The following is a 16,545-nucleotide window of genomic DNA, read 5'->3' on the forward strand; positions in this document are numbered from 1 at the left end:
CACCATTCCCAGCTAATTTTTTTTTGTATTTTTAGTAGAGATGGGGTTTCACAATGACAGCCAGGCTGGTCTTCAACTCCTGACCTCAGGTGATCTGCCTGCCTTGGCCTCCCAAAGTGCTGAGATTACAGGTGTGAGCCACCACACCTGGTCTGTGAATTTGTTTTGTTTTGTTTTGTTTTTTGAGACAGAGTTTCACTCTTGTTGTCCAGCCAGGAGTGCAATGGCACGATCTAGGCTCACTGCAACCTCCGCCTCTTCGGTTTAAGCTATTCTCCTGCCTCAGCCTCCCAAGTAGCTGCGATTACAGGCATACATCACCACACCTGGCTAATTTTTGTGTTTTTAGTAGAGACTGTGTTTCTCCATGTTGGTCTGGCTGGTCTGGAACTCCTGACCATGAGTGGTCCACCCGCCCCAGCCTCCAAAAGTGCTGGAATTATAGTTCACTTGTTTTAACGTTCCTTAAAGTTTAATTTTCCCCAAGGAGGGGCTGCACATTTTGGGTTGGATTTATTATCAGTACTTACAAAAACTATTATGTTATGGTTAAGTTGTTCCACCACTGGCCAGTGGACTGTCTTCAAGATGGCTCCTTTCCTTTTGACAAGACCCTAACAGTCACTGATTGTTTTCACACAGGGCATGTGTTCCAACATTATCTTGTACATTTCTTGCACGGTTTGGCTTATGGATGTAATCATATATGTGATCTGAGGACTTTTGGGTTTCTGCCGTTTTTGAAAAGTTTCTCAGGCCTGGATGCAGTAGCTCACACCTATAATCCCAGCACTTTGGGAGGCTGATGCAGGTGGATCACCTGAGGGCAGAAGTTCGAGACCAGCTGGGCACGGTGGCTCATGCCTGTAATCCCAGCAGTCTGGGAGGCCAAGGCGGGTGGATCACGAGGTACAGCCTGGGTGACAGAGTGAGACTCTGTCTCAAAAAAAAAGAAAAGAAAATAAAATATCTCAAATACCACCGTTTATATAACACATTTCTATATATGCACACATGTGCTTTAAAAAACAGCTCTAGGCCAGGCGTATTGGCTCATGCCTGTAATGCCAGCACTTTGGGAGGCCAAGGCAGGTGGCTCACCTGAGGTCAGGAGTTTGAGACCAGCCTGGCCAACATGGTGAAACCCTGTCTCTACTGAAAATACAAACATTAGCTGGGCATGGTGGCACACGCCTGAAGTCCCAGCTACTCAGGATACTGAGGTTGGAGAATTGCTTGAACCTGGGAAGCGGAGGTTGCAGTGAGCCAAGATCGTGCCACTGCTCTCCAGCCTGGGGACAGAGCAAGACTCTGTCTAAAAAAAAAAAAAAAGCAGTTTCTGTGGCTACAACGAAGTGAAAAAAACTCCAAGGAGATGGTAAGAGAATCAAATTTCCATATCCACAACACCCTTCTCCTTACTCCAGCACCAAGAATGTGGAAAATTTCTACCAATTCAGTTTCTACACTGGAAAAAACTGAGCTCAAGGTGGACAACCACCTTCTCCACCATCCTGGGTTCCCTGGTAAAAGATCAGTCCCTCCCTGTCTCAACCCACAGGAAGCATCACAAGAGCCTGAAGGGAGAAATACCCTGAGGACATCCAGGGACAAAGAGGGGAGGCAGGACTACCATCCCCAGCCCTGGGAGCAGCATACTGTAGGGGTATGCTACACAGGTCCCCTGGGCAGAACACACAGCCAGCCTTCCCACATTGCTGGAATATGCCCTTTAGGACTCCCCAATTCTGGATGGGCAGTATTCTTGACTGTTTGCTAGAGCAGAGGCAAACATGGGTTTAAGATTCCATCTAGTGCTGAAAAGGAGGCGGTGACCTATGGAAATTTTAAAGAAAGGAAATAATTTTGGGAGGCCGACACAGGTGGATGGCTTGAGCTCAGGAGTTCAAGACCTGCCTGGGAAACATGATGAAAACCCATCTCTACTAAAAAGTACAAAAAGTAGCCAGGTGTGATGGCGTGCACCTCACCTACTTAGGAGACTGAGGTAGGAGGATTGCTTCAGCATGGGAGGTAGAGGATGCAGTAAGCCATGATCACACCACTGCACTCCAGGCTAGGTGACAGAGAGAGACCTAGTCTTAAAAAAAAAAAAAAAAATCAAAATAATTTAAGAGGCTGCTTGCTATGGCTCATGCCTGTAATCCCAACACTTTGGGAGGCCGAGGTGGGTGGATCTTCTGAGGTCAGGAGTTCAAGACCAGCCTGACCAACATGGAGAAACACTGTCTCTACTAAAAATACAAAATTAGCTAGACATGGTGGCGCATGCCTGTAATCCCACTACTCGGGAGGCTGAAGCAGGAGAATCGCTTGAATCCGGGAAGCAGAGGTTGTGGTGAGCCGAGATCGCACTATTGCACTCCAGCCTGGGCAACAAGAACAAACCTCCGTCTCAAAAAAAAAAAAAAAAAAAAAAAAAAAAAAAAAAAATTACACAATGGAACATTGTTTTGGTTTTGGTATGTTGACAAACCAAAATCTATGGGATAAAAGCAGTACTAAGGGAGAATTTTACAGCAGTAAACACATACATCAAAAAAGTAGAAAAATTTAAAATAAACCTAATGATACCCCTTAAGATACTAGAAAAGCAAAAACAAACCAGATTCAAAATTAGTAGAACAAAAGAATAAAGACCAGAGCCAAAATAAAATTGAAAATAAAAAACAATACAGAAGATCAATAAAACATAAAGTTGATTACTTGAAAAGATAAACAAAATTAACCTTCGGCTAGACTAAGGGAAAAAAATGACCCAAATAAAATAAAAAATGAAAAAGAAAACAGAACAGAAACCACAGAAATACAACCAATCATTAGAAACTATTATGAAAAACTATATGCCAACAAACTGAAAAGCCTGGAAGAAACAGACAAATTCTTGGGTGCATACAACCTACCAAGACTGAACCATGAAGAAATAGAAAACCTCAACACAACAATAACAAGATCAAAGTGATAACAAAATGAATCCCATCAAAGAAAAGCCCAGGACCTGATAACTTCACTGCTGAATCCTACCAAAAACTTAAAGAACTAATACCAATACTACTTGAACTCCTCAAACAAAATTGAAGAGGAGAGAATATTTCCAAACTTAGTCTACAAGGTGAGCATTATTCTCATATCAAAACCAGATAAGAGCACAACAACAACAAAACTACAGGCCAATATCACTGATGAACATACCTGCAAAAATTCTCACCAAAATATTAGCAAACCAAATTCAACACATTAAGAAAATCATTCATCACAATCAAGTGAAATTCATCATAGAAATACAAGGATGGTTCAACATATGCAAATCAATAAATGTGACGTACCAAATTAACAGAACCAAGAATAAAAACCGTATGAGATTTCCACAGATGCTGAAACACCATTTGATAAAATTCAATATCCCTTTTTGACAAAAGTCCCCAACAAACTGTGTATAGAACGAATATACCTCAAAATAATAAAGGCCATATATGACACACCCACATCCAACATCATACTGAACAGGGAAAAATTGAAAGTCTTTCCTCTGAGATCTTGAACAGAACAAGGATGTCCACTTTTACCACTTCTATTCAACATAATACTATAAGTTCTGGCCAGAGCAATTAGGCAAGAGAAACAAATAAAGGGCATCTCAACTAAAAAAGAAGTCAAATTAGCCTTGTTTGCCAATGACATGACCTTTTTCTCCTTAGAAACAGGGTCTCCCTCTGTTGCTCAGGCTAGAATGCAGTGGTGATCACAGCTCACTGCAGCCTTGGTCTCCTGGGCTCAAGTGATACTCCTGCCTCAGCCTCCCGAGTAGCTAGAACCACAGGCATGTGTGACAATGCTAACTTTTTTTTTTTTTTTAGAGACTGGGGGCAGAGGGGTCCTCAATATATTACCCAGGCTGGCCTTGAACTCCTGATTTCAAGTGATCCTCTTGCTTTGGCCTCCTAAAGTGCTGGGATTACAGGCATGAGCCACCATGCTCAGCTAACATAATCTTATATTTAGAAAAACCTAAAGACTCCACCAAAAACCTATTAGAACTGATAAATGAATTCAGTAAATGTTCGGGACACAAAATCAACATACAAAAATCAGTTGCATTTATATACGCCAACAGTGAACAATCTGAAAAAGAAATCAAGAAGTAATCACATTTACAATAGCTGCAAAGACTATAAAATGCCAGCACCAGGCATGATGACTCACAATTGTAATCCCAGAATTTTGGGAGGCTGAGGTGGGAGGATTGCTTAAGCCCAACAGTTCAAGACCAGCCTGGGCAACATGGCATGGCTCAGTCTCAATTAAAAAAAAAAATTAGCCAGGCATGATGGCACACACCTGTAGTCCCAGCTACTCAAAAGAGACTGAGGCAGGAGGATTCCTTGAGCCCAGGAGTTCAAGGCTGCTGCATGAGCTACAACTGCACCACTGTACTCCAGCCTGGGCAACAAAGTGAGACCCCACCTCTGAAAAAAAGAGAAAATAAAAAGTAACCAAAAATGTGAAGGAGCTATACAAGGAAAACTATAAAACACTGATGAAACAAACTGTAGAGAATACAGAAAAAAAATGGAAAGACATTCCATGCTCATGGATTAGAAGAATATTGTTAAAATGACAATACTACCCAAAGCAATTTACAATTAAGAGCAACCGTTATCAAAATAGCAATGACATTCATCACAAAAATAGAAAAAAAATCCTAAAATTTATATGCAACCATAAAAGACTTCAAACAGCCAAAGAAATACTGAACAAAAAGAACAAAGCTGGAATCATCACACTGCCTGACTTCAAAATATACTACAAAGCTATCATAACCAAATCAGCATGGTACTGACATAAAAAAAAAAAAAAAACACATAGATCAATGGAAGAGAACAAAGAACCTAAATACAAATCTACACATTTACAGACAGCTCATTTTCAACAAAGGCACCAAAAGCATACAATGGGAAAATAACAGTCTTTTCAATAAATGCTGCTGGGAAAACTGGATAACCATATGCAGAGTAAAACTAGATGCCATCTCTCAGCATAAAAAAAAAAAGTCAAAACAGATTAAAGACTTACATCTAACACCTGAAACTATAAAACTAGTAGAGGAAGACCCTTGGGAAACAATCCAGGGCATTGGTCTGGGTAAAGATTTCTTGGGAAGATCTCAAAAGCACAGGCAACAAGAGAAAAAAACAAACATATGAGATTACATCAAGCTAAAAACTTCTCCACAGCAAAAGAAACAATCAACAAAGTGAAGAGACAATCTACAGTATGGGAGAAAATATTTACAAACTATCCACCTGGGATTAATAATCAGAATATATAAGGAACTCAAACTTGATAACAAAAAAAATCCAATAAAAAAATCAGCAAAAAGGTCAGAATAGATGTTTCTCAAAAAAAAGACATACAAATGGCCAACAGGCATACAAAAAAATGCTCAACATCACTAATCATCAGAGAAATACAAATCACACATAACCACAATGAGATATCATCTCACCTCATTTAGAGTGGCTTTTATAAAAAAGACAGGGAATAACAAATGCTGATGAGGATATGGTGAAAAGATAATCCTTGTATGCAGTTGGTGGGAATATAAATTAGTACAGCCACTGTAGAGAACAATATTCAGGTGTGGTGGCTCAGGCCTGTAATCCCAAAACTTGAGGCTGCGGTGGGAGATCACTTGAGCCCAGGAGTTCCAGACCAGGCTGGGCAACACAGCAACACCTGTCTGTACACACATGCACACACAAAACCTGTCTGAACCTGGCAAGACCTGTCTGCATGCACGTGCATGCGCACGCGCGCGCACACACACACACACACTCACACACACACACACAACCAGTCAGGGACAGTAGCTCATGCCTGTAATCCCAGCTCTTTAGGAGGCCAAGGCAGGCAGATCATTTGAGGTCAGGAGTTTGAGACCAGCCTGGTCAACATGGTGAAACTCTGTCTCTACTGAAAATACAAAAATTAGCTGGGCATGGTGGCGTGCACCTGTAGTCCCAGCTACTCCAGAGGCTGAGGTAAGAGAATTGCTTGAACCCAGGAGGCGGACGTTGCAGTGAACCAAGATCATGCCACTGCACCCCAGCCTGAGTGACAGAGTGAGACTCTGTCTCAAAAAATCAAAGAAACAAACAAAAAAACTTAGCCAGGTTTATTAGTGGAGGCCTGTAGTCCTGGCTACTCAGGAAGCTGAGGTGGGAGGATCACCTGAGCCCAGGAAGTCAAGGCTGCAGTGAGCCATGATTATGCCATGGCACTCTAGCCTGGGTGACACAGCAAGACTATCTCAAAAAAAAAAAAAAAAAAAAAAAAACAGTATGGGGGTTTCTCAAAAAATTAAAAATAGAACTACCATATGATCTGGAATCCCACTGGGTATATATCCAAAAGAAAGGAAATCAATATATTTGAAAAGATATATATACATTCCCTTGTTTACCGCAGCACTACTCATAATAGCCAAAATATGGAATCAACCTAAGTGTCTAATAATGAAAGAATGAATAAAGAAAATATGGTATATATAGACAGCGGATTATTATTCAGCCATAAAGAAGAATGGAATTCTGTCATTTGCAGCAACTGGATAGAACTGGAGGTCATCATGGAAGTGAAATAAGCCAAGCACAGCAGACAAATACCCCATATTCTCACATGTGGGAGCTAAAAAAGTGGATCTCATGAGCATAGAGTACAGATTGGTGATTACTAGAGGCCAGAAGGGTAGGAGGGAGACAGAGATAAAGAGAGGTTGATTAGGCTGAGTGAGGTGGCTCATGCCTGTAATCCCAGCACTTTGGGAGGCCAAGGCGGGCAGATCACCCTGATTATGTGAGATCAGGAGTTCGAGACCAACCTGTCCAATATGGTAAAACCCCGTCTCCACTAAAACTACAAAAATTAGCCGGGTGTGGTGGTGCACCCCTTAATCCTAGCTACTCGGGAGGCTGAGGGAGGAGAACCACTTGAACCCGGGAGGAGGCAGAGGTTGCAGTGAGCCAAGATCATGCCACTGCATTCCAGCCTGGGTGATGGCGAGACTCCATCTCCCAAAAAAAAAAAAAAAAGAGGTTGATTCATCGGTAAAATATACAGTTAGAAGAAATAAGAACTGGTATTCAATAGATCAGTAGGGTGACTACACTTAATACGCATCTATCATACATTTCAACACAGCTAAGAGAATAACGATGTTCCTACAATATAGAAAAGATAAATATTTAAGGTGACAGGTATGCTACTTACCCTGATTATGTGAATGTATCAAATTATCACATGTACTCTGAAAATATGTTCATCTATTATGAATCAAAAAAAATTTTCTGGATTGTAAAATAGGGAGTGGGAGATTCTGGGGCCACCATGTCTGTGGGTAAAGATATTCCCTTGTCTGGATCATGTAAAGACATCCCTCCAAGATGTCACTCCAAGTTACTGCACCTAATACCACCTACCATTAACAAGGAGCAATGAGCCATGATTATGCCATTGCTCTCCAGCCTGGGTGATCCAGCAAGACTTTGTCTCAAAAAAAGAAAAAAAACCCAGCATGGAGGTTTCTCAAAAACTACCATCCATAGACCTCTTGAATTTTGGAGGCAACACATACATTTGCATGTACTTTAACGCCCCACAGAGTTACCTGTAAGGATTCTAGTTTCAACTGTAGACAAGAGCAATTTCAGGCTGCAATGCAAGCTTCCTAAGCACTTGGTCCACCTGATCCAGCAGACCCAGTGATACTCAATGTGTCCATGTTAAATGGCATGTTATTTATTGGAAGCCTCTGGCATGCACCAACAGAAGATGTAGAGTACAGCCCTCTGGTATTGCAGAGTCAATCCATGCCCTCTTGTGCAGATTAACTGTTTTTCTTTTGAGAAACAGGTTGTGGTTTGCCACTAGCACATGACAGAGAATGAACAACTAGTCATGGGACATGAAGTAACTAAGGCTGAACTGAGTAATTTGAGACTTTCTGGTCCCCAAAGCATGAAGTACATACTGTCACCCATTATCAAACAACTGTTGTCAGCTTCTCCTCTGGACCCAATTCCAAGTTTGTAGGAAATCGCATGAAATAAAGGAATATTTACACACACCATGAGAATCCAATCAGAAATATCTGATTGTATGACTTTCTAAGAGAATGAGTGTGACTCTCTGAAAGTCAATATAATGGACAGTAATAACTGTTATAGGCAAAAAGACACTGAAGACACTGACAATTGCAATGCAAAAATCTTGAATGGATCTTAGATCCAAAAACACCCAAGAGCATACGTTGAATCAATGAGGAGAATTTTAGTTATTACGGAAAGTAGACATTAGATGACATTATTATTTTTTATTTAAGTGAAATACTAGTATTGTGGTTTTAGTATGACAATGCCTATTTTTAGGAGGTGCATTACGAAGTATTTAAAGGTCAAGCATCACATGTACAATTTATGCTCAATTTACACTCAAATTGTTCACTGTAAGATTTACATGAGGAGAAAGAAATAAAATGCTAAAAAATTAAGTAAATCTACTAGACTGGGTGTGTTAGATGTTCAAGTTTTCCTTAGGATCAAATTTTTCAGAAAAAAATGTAAAAACTACACTTAGTCCAAACATGCTCTTAATAAATTATACAGATACTAGATATTTTATTACACTGATACTAGAATACTATTCTGATTATAATAGTAAATAATTCTAGTGTCAGTGTAATAAAGCCTCCATTCTTTCTTCCTGGTTCCTGGAGGCCTCTGTTTTGAAGGACTGTGGGGGAGGTACAGACCTAAGAACTTCAGATGAAGAGAATAGTTGAGTATTATTGCCTTTCTTTTTTCTTTTTTTTTTTTTTTTGAGACAGTTTCGCTCTCGTCACCCAGGCTGGAGGGCAGTGGCGGGATCTCGGCTCAATGCGACCTCCGCCTCCCGGGTTAAAGTGACTCTCCTGCCTCAGCCTCCGGAGTAGCTGTGTAAGATACAATATATTTCTCTGAATTTCTCTTCAAAAGTTCAGCCTATAAACTTCCTTGTTCTTTGTTCTCAAACTCAACTTTCCTGTTCTCCATGCCTCCTTGCCTCTAGTTACTGTAAACAACCTTCCCATCAGCTCTAATCAATAACTCACATCTGTTCCCTTGGCTACTCATTCTACAGCTATTCCACTCTTTGAAACTGCACATCCCACCATCATGACTCACACATCCCCCTACCCTTCCTTATTTGGGGAAAATATTCACAGATAGCCAATAGGGTCAGTTTAGATTCTGCAGTCCGACCCTAACCCACGGGGGGGGGGGGGCGACACAGAAGTAGGGACCCAGCGTTAGAAATAAAAACCCCTTCCCCTCCCTTATCTGGTGTACTCTCGCCATCACTCCATCCGCGAGACTCACCCTTCTATAGAAATAAATTGCGTTGCTGAGAAAACTTTTGCCTGAGTGCTGGTTTCACTTTGCAGCACCCAGCATTTTATTTTTTTATCTCCAACAGCTGGGATTACAGGGGCCCACCACCAAGCCCGGCTAATTTTTGTATTTTTAGTAGAGACAGGGTTTTACCATGTTGGCTAGGCTAGTCTGGATCTCCTGACCTCAGGTGATCCGCCTGCCTCTGCCTCCCAAAGTGCTGTGATTACAGGTGTGAGCCAGTGCATCTGGCCTGGCTTTAAGTAGAAAGGCTTGCAGCTGGTAACAATTAGAAAAAAAATAACCTGCAAGAAAATAAAAATTAAAAACTAAAGGCTTAGTCTACACGCGTTCATATTTACATACAAAAACGGGCACACCCTAAACAACTATATGTTTTTTCCATCTGAATGTAATGTGTCAAAAATAAGTGGCGGGTGGATCACTTGAGGTCAGGAGTTCGAGACCAGCCTGGCCAACATGGTGAAACCCCATCTCTACCAAAAATATAAAAAATTAGCCAGGTGTGGTGGTGCACGCCTGGAATCCCAGCTACTCGGGAGGCTGAGGCAGGTGAATCATGTTATAAAGTTTTCATGCCACAAAAAAAAAAGCACTCAAATATAACATTTTCTTTTCTCAGCAAGGCAATTTACTTCTATAGAAGGGTGTGCCCTCACAGATGGCGCAATGGTGAGCACACACCAGGACAAGGGAGGGGAAGGGGTTCTTATTCTTGAGGAAAGTGGCCCCTGCCGCTGTGTCCTTCCCCGATGGCTAGGGTTAGACCCCACAGGCTAAACTAATTCCAATTGGCTAATTTAAAGAGAGTGACAGGGTGAGTGGTTTGTTGGGGAAAATGGTTATAACAGAGCAGGAAATTGGAATGAGTCAGGGTGGAAAATGAGTCAGTGGGGAGTAAGTAATCAAAATAAGTCTGGGTGGAGCAGGTAATCAGAATGAGTCAGGGTGGAGCAGGTAATCGAAAAAGGTTGCTTTACGGAGAAGTTTAAAAGTAGAAGGCAAAGAATTAAACATACTGACATACTGATCTTTTAAAAAGAAATTTAAAACTCGTATCTAACAATCACTTGAACCCGGGAGGTGAAAGTTGCAGTGAGCCAACATCGTGCCACTGCACTCCAGCGTGGGTGACAGAGTAAGACTCCAAATCAAAAAAAAAAAGTAAAGGACATCAAGACAACGCCAGATTCTCAGATGAGACATTTTTTAGCAAATAAATGGAAGTCACAGCCCTCTTGAAGCCATTTTTCCGCCGTTGCTCACCAGGAACATGCCGGAAGAGATAGGTTCCAGACGCGGGAGAATGCGGGGCCAGAGCCAACCTCACCAGAAGGGCAGAAATCCTTTTCCTTTCGGAAAGAAAAAAACTCCCAAAGGTTGCTTTCCAAGCTTTTCAAGAGAGGAGCACAGCGGATGAAAGTACTCAAGAAAACACCTGGCGGAGGCGGAACAAACACACTTCCCGACGCGGCCAGACGGACTGTGCGGCCTCTCGGAACTGGCCAGAGGCCGCACCAGGAGGACTGACAGCCCCTAGAAAAGCGAGTGAAACCAGGAGGATCTGAGAGGCTCCTGGGCGACCACGCCCAATCCTTCCTTTGCCGCCCCGCTGCTATGTCCCGGACCCCCAAGCAGGTGGAACTCACCACAGCAGGGGTGGACTCCACCACAATAAAGGTGAAACGGCACCGACCATGCTGAGCCACAGCCGGTAAAGATGGCGGTGGCACACTGACGTCACTTCCGCTCCGAGCCTCCGGCCGGGTGGGGCTCCAGGGCTTTAGTTTCAGGCACGTAGGACAAAGAAATTCTAGTTTCCTCCTGGGTGGGTGCCGGACAGTGCCTGGGGTTGGCTCAGGGAGCGGGATGCAGAAACGGGTTCAAAGAAAAAGATGAGTTTAGAACCGGGCCTCTGGACGGAACCGTGGGCGAGGGGTGGGGCCCATACTTGGGGGCGGTTTAGAGGTGGGACCCGGCCTAGCTCGCGTTTCAGGTGGCCAGACGGGTTGGAAAGGCGGGGATGGGGGATGGGACGCACCCCAGAGGATGCTCCTCCAAAGCTTATCCCGGGCGGGCTCAGTGGCTCACGCCTGTAATTCCAGCACTTTGGGAGGCTAAGGCAGGTGGATAGCTTGAGTCCAAGAGTTCCAGACCAGCCTGAGTAAAATAGCAAGACCGTGTGTCTTTTTTTTTCTTTTCTTTTTGTTTTTTTTTTTTTGAGACAGAGTTTCACTCTTGTTGCCCAGGCCTGTGCCCGGCTCGACCCTGTCTCTATTAAAATATATATATATAAGGCCAAGCGCCAGTGGCTCACGCCTGTAATCCCTGCACTTTGGGAAGCCAAGGCGGGCGGATCACCTGAGGTCGGGAGTTTGACACCAGCCTGGCCAACATGCTGAAACCCCGTCTCTACTAAAAATACAAAAAAATAGCTGGGTGTGGTGGCAGGCGCTTGTAATCCCAGCTACTCAGGAGGCTGAGGCAGGAGAATCAATTGAACCCGGGAGGCGGAGGTTGCGGTGAGCCGAGATAGCGCCACTGCACTCCAATCTGGGGGACAAGAGCATGACTTCATCTCAAAAAGAAAAAATATATATATGTGTGTGTGTGTGTGTCTATATTAAGCTTTTTTGTATGCTGCTCCTCATGTTCCTGGAGCCTTTCCATGATTCTTCCATATTAAACCTGCCGGTGATAGATGGCATGGTCTGTCTCTTCCATTCAGTCATTCTTTCTGTAGGCCTTTTTCTTTTTCTTTTTCTTTTTCTTTTTTTTTTTTTTTTTGAGACGGAGTCTCTCTCTGTCCCCCAGGCTGGAGTGCAGTGGTGCAATCTCGGCTCACTGCAAGCTCCGCCTCCTGGGTTCACACCATTCTCCTGCCTAGCCTCCTAAGTAGCTGGGACTACAGGCGCCCGCGACCACAACCGGCTAATTTTTTTGTATTCTTAGTAGAGACGGGGTTTCACGGTGTTAGCCAAGATGATCCCCATCTCCTGACCTCATGATCCACCCGCCTCGGCCTCCCAAAGTGCTGGGATTACAGGCGTGAGCCACCGCGCCCAGCCTATTTTTTCATTCTTTATTTTATAGAACCTGCTGTTTCCATTGCGTTTTTTTACTTTTTTTTTTTTTTTTTTTTTTTTGGAGACTGGAGTCTCACTCTGTTGCCCGGGCTGGAGTGCAGTGGTGCGATCTTAGCTCACTGCAACCTCCGTCTCCTGGGTGCAAGTGATTCTCCTGCCTCAGCCTCCCGAGTAGCTGGGATTACAGGTGGCTGCCACTATGCCCAGCTAATTTTTTCTATTTTCAGTACAGAGGGCATTTCACCATGTTGGCCAGGCTGGTCTCAAACTCCTGACCTCGTGATTTGCCCATCTCAGCCTTGCAGAATGCTGGGATTATAGGTGAAGGGGGCCAGCCCCTCCACACCTGTGGGTATTTCTCATCAGGTGGGATGAGAGACTGAGAAAAGAAATAAGACACAGAGACAAAGTATAGAGAAAGAACAGTGGGCCCAGGGGACCGGCGCTCAGTGTCCAGAGGACCCACACTGGCACCAGTCTCTGAGTTCCTTCAGTATTTATTGATTACTATTTTCACTATCTCAGCAAGGGGAATGCAGCAGGAGAACAGGGTGATAGTGGGGAGAAGGTCAGCAAGAAAACATATGAGCAAAGAATCTGTGTCACAAATAAGTTCAAGGGAAGGTACTATGCCTGGATGTGCACGTAGGCCAGATTTATGCTTCTCTCCACCCAAACATCTCAGTGTAGTAAAGAATAGCAGAGCAGCATTGCCACCAGCATGTCTCACCTCCAGCCACAGGGCAGTGTTCTCCTGTCTCAGAAGAGAACAATGTACAATCGGGTTTTATACCAAGACATTCCGTTCCCAGGGGCATTCAGGAGACACAGGCCTTCCTCTTTTACTAATGCTCCTCAGCACAGACCCTTCATGGGTGTCAGGCTGGGGGACGGTCAGGTCTTTCCCATCCCATGAGGCCATATCTCAGGCTGTCTCAGTGGGGAGAAACTTTGGACAATACCCAGCTTTCCTGGGCAGAGGTCCCTGCTGCTTTCTGCAGTGCATTGTGCCCCTGGTTAATTGAGAATGGAGAATGGCGATGACTTTCATCCAGCATACTGCCTGTAAACATATTGTTAAGAAGGCACATCCTGCACAGCCCTAGATCCCTTAAACCTTGATTCCATACAACACGTTTTGTGAGCACAAGGTTGGGGCTAAAGTTACAGATTAACAGCATCTCAAGGCAAAACAATTGTTTAGGGTACAGATCAAAATGGAGTTTCTTATGTCTTCCTTTTCTACATAGACACAGTAACAGTCTGATCTCTTTCTTTTCCCTATAATAGGCATGAGCAACCACGCACAGCCACATTTTCAATATAATAATACTTTCTATAAATCTTGATTTTTTTTTTTCTTCACCAAGTATGTATTTCTGGCTGGGCACGTTGCCTCATGCCTGTAATCTCAGCACACTTTGAGAGGCCAATATGGGAGGATCGTTTGTGGCCAGGAGTTGGAGACAAGCCTGGGCAACACAGCAAGACCCTGTCTCCTTAAAAAACAATAAAATTTTTTAAAAATTCCTTTTTTCTTTTTCTTTTATTTTTTGCAATGGAGTCTCGCTCTGTTGCCCAGGCTGGAGTGCATTGGCACAATCTTGGCTCACTGCAACCTCTGCTCCCTGGTTCAAGCAATTCTTCTGTCTCAGCCTCCCAAGTACCTGGGACTACAGGCCTGCGCCACCATGTCCAGCTAATTTTTGTATTTTTAGTAGAGACGTTTCACCATATTGGCTTGGCTGGTCTTGAACTCCTGACCTCATGATCTGCCCACTTTGGCCTCCCAACGTGCTGGGATTACAGGTGTGAGCCACTAAGCCTGACCAAAAATATGTATTTCTATTGTTATTTTTCTGATCTTACCACATGGGCCAGGACCGCATTTCCTATGTTGTAAAATAGCAGTAATACCAGACATTCTCCCCAAGTTTATTCAGAAATGTAACATAATCCCAATAAAAACACCAAAATTTTTTCTGGAGTTAGGTACATTGATGCTAAAAGTTTATATGGAAAAAGAAAATCTGATAATAAGCAAGAAAACAAAAACAGGGCCGGGCACTGTGGCTCATGCCTGTTATCCCAGCACTTTGGGAGGCTGAGGCAGGCAGATCACAAGGTCAGGAGATCAAGACCATCCTGGCCAACATGGTGAAACCATGTCTCTACTAAAAATGCAAAAATTAGCTGGGAATGGTGGCACGTGCTTGTAGTCCCAACTACTTGGGAGGCTGAGGCAGGAGAATTGCTTGAACCCGGGAGGTGGAGGTTGCAGTGAGCTGAGATCGCACCATTGCACCCCAGCCTGGGACAGAGAGAGACTGTGTCAAAAAAAAAAAAAAGGAAAACAAAAACAAAAGCAATGATGAGCAGCAGATATTAAAACATACTATTGACAATTTTCACGCAAGACAAAGAATTATTTTAAAATAAAAACATTCTATAAAGCCTCTATAATTAAAACTATGTGGTACTAGTGCATGAAGCAGAAACAGACTAATAAAATATCTATAAATAGACCCAAGAACATGTAGAAATTTGGTTCATAAATGTGGTATTTTGCTGGGCGTGGTGGCTCACGCCTGTAATCCTAGCACTTTGGTAGGTCAAGGCAGGAGGATCACTTGAGGTCAGGAGTTTGAAACCAGCCTGGCCAACATGGTGAAACCCCGTCTCTACTAAAAATACAAAAAATAGGCTCGGCTGGTGGCTCACGCCTGTAATCCCAGTACTTTGAGAGGCCGAGGTGGGTGAATCACCTGAGGTCGGGAGTTCGAGACCAGCCTAACCAACATGGAGAAACCCCCGTCTCTACTAAAAATACAAAAATAGCTGGGTGTCCTCCCTCTCCCTCTCCCCACGGTCTCCCTCTCCCTCTCTTTCCATGGTCTCCCTCTGATGCCGAGCCGAAGCTGGACTGTACTGCTGCCATCTCGGCTCACTGCAACCTCCCTGCCTGATTCTCCTGCCTCAGCCTGCCGAGTCCCTGCGATTGCAGGCGCGCGCCGCCACGCCTGACTGGTTTTCGTATTTTTTTGGTGGAGACGGGGTTTCGCTGTGTTGGCCGGGCTGGTCTCCAGCTCCTAACCGTGAGTGATCCACCAGCCTCAGCCTCCCGAGGTGCCGGGATTGCAGACAGAGCCTCATTCACTCAGTGCTCAATGGTGCCCAGGCTGGAGTGCAGTGGCGTGATCTCGGCTCGCTACAACCTCCACCTCCGAGCAGCCTGCCTTGGCCTCCCAAAGTGCCGAGAGTGCAGCCTCTGCCCGGCCGCCACCCCGTCTGGGAAGTGAGGAGCGTCTCTGCCTGGCCGCCCATCATCTGGGATGTGAGGAGCCCCTCTGCCTGGCTGCCCAGTCTGGAAAGTGAGGAGCGTCTCCGCCCGGCCGCCATCCCATCTAGGAAGCGAGGAGCGCCTCTTCCCGGCCGCCATCCCATCTAGGAAGTCAGGAGCATCTCTGCCCGGCCGCCCATCGTCTGAGATGTGGGGAGCGCCTCTGCCCCGCCACCCCGTCTGGAATGTGAGGAGCGCCTCTGCCCGGCCGCGACCCCATCTGGGAGGTGAGGAGCGTCTCTGCCCGGCCGCCCCGTCTGAGAAGTGAGGAGACCCTCTGCCTGGCAACCGCCCCGTCTGAGAAGTGAGGAACCCCTCCGCCTGGCAGCCACCCCATCTGGGAAGTGAGGAGCATCTCCACCCGGCAGCCACCCCGTCCGGGAGGGAGGTGGGGGTCAGCCCCCGCCAGGCCAGCCGCCCCATCCGGGAGGGAGGTGGGAGCGTCAGCCCCCCGCCTGGCCAGCCGCCCCGTCTGGGAGGGAGGTGGGGGTGTCAGCCCCCCGCCCGGCCAGCCGCCCCGTCCGGGAGGGAGGTGGGGGGGGGTCAGCCCCCCACCTGGCCAGCCGCCCCGTCCGGGAGGTGAGGGGCGCCTCTGCCCGGCCGCCCCTACTGGGAAGTGAGGAGCCCCTCTGCCTGGCCACCACCCCGT

At 45.2% G+C, this 16,545-nt stretch overlaps 1 protein-coding gene across 9 annotated transcripts in view; it reads right to left on the reverse strand.

The window, feature by feature from the left end:
* LOC103784642 (zinc finger protein 562) overlaps positions 1-16,496 on the reverse strand; it is a 34,804-nt gene extending 18,308 nt beyond the window's left edge. For 3 of the 9 annotated variants that reach the window (XM_063599846.1, XM_063599843.1, XM_063599842.1), the window contains exon 1: positions 531-16,496. The gene's annotated coding sequence lies outside the window, so the exon portion shown is untranslated. The remainder of the gene's footprint in view (positions 1-530) is intronic. The other 6 variants (XM_063599849.1, XM_063599844.1, XM_063599850.1 and 3 more) reach the window with 4 other exon arrangements.
* Positions 16,497-16,545: the final 49 nt, after the last annotated feature.

The sequence above is a fragment of the Pan paniscus genome, chromosome 20 (genome assembly GCF_029289425.2).
Source record: "Pan paniscus chromosome 20, NHGRI_mPanPan1-v2.0_pri, whole genome shotgun sequence".
Classification (NCBI taxonomy): domain Eukaryota; kingdom Metazoa; phylum Chordata; class Mammalia; order Primates; family Hominidae; genus Pan; species Pan paniscus.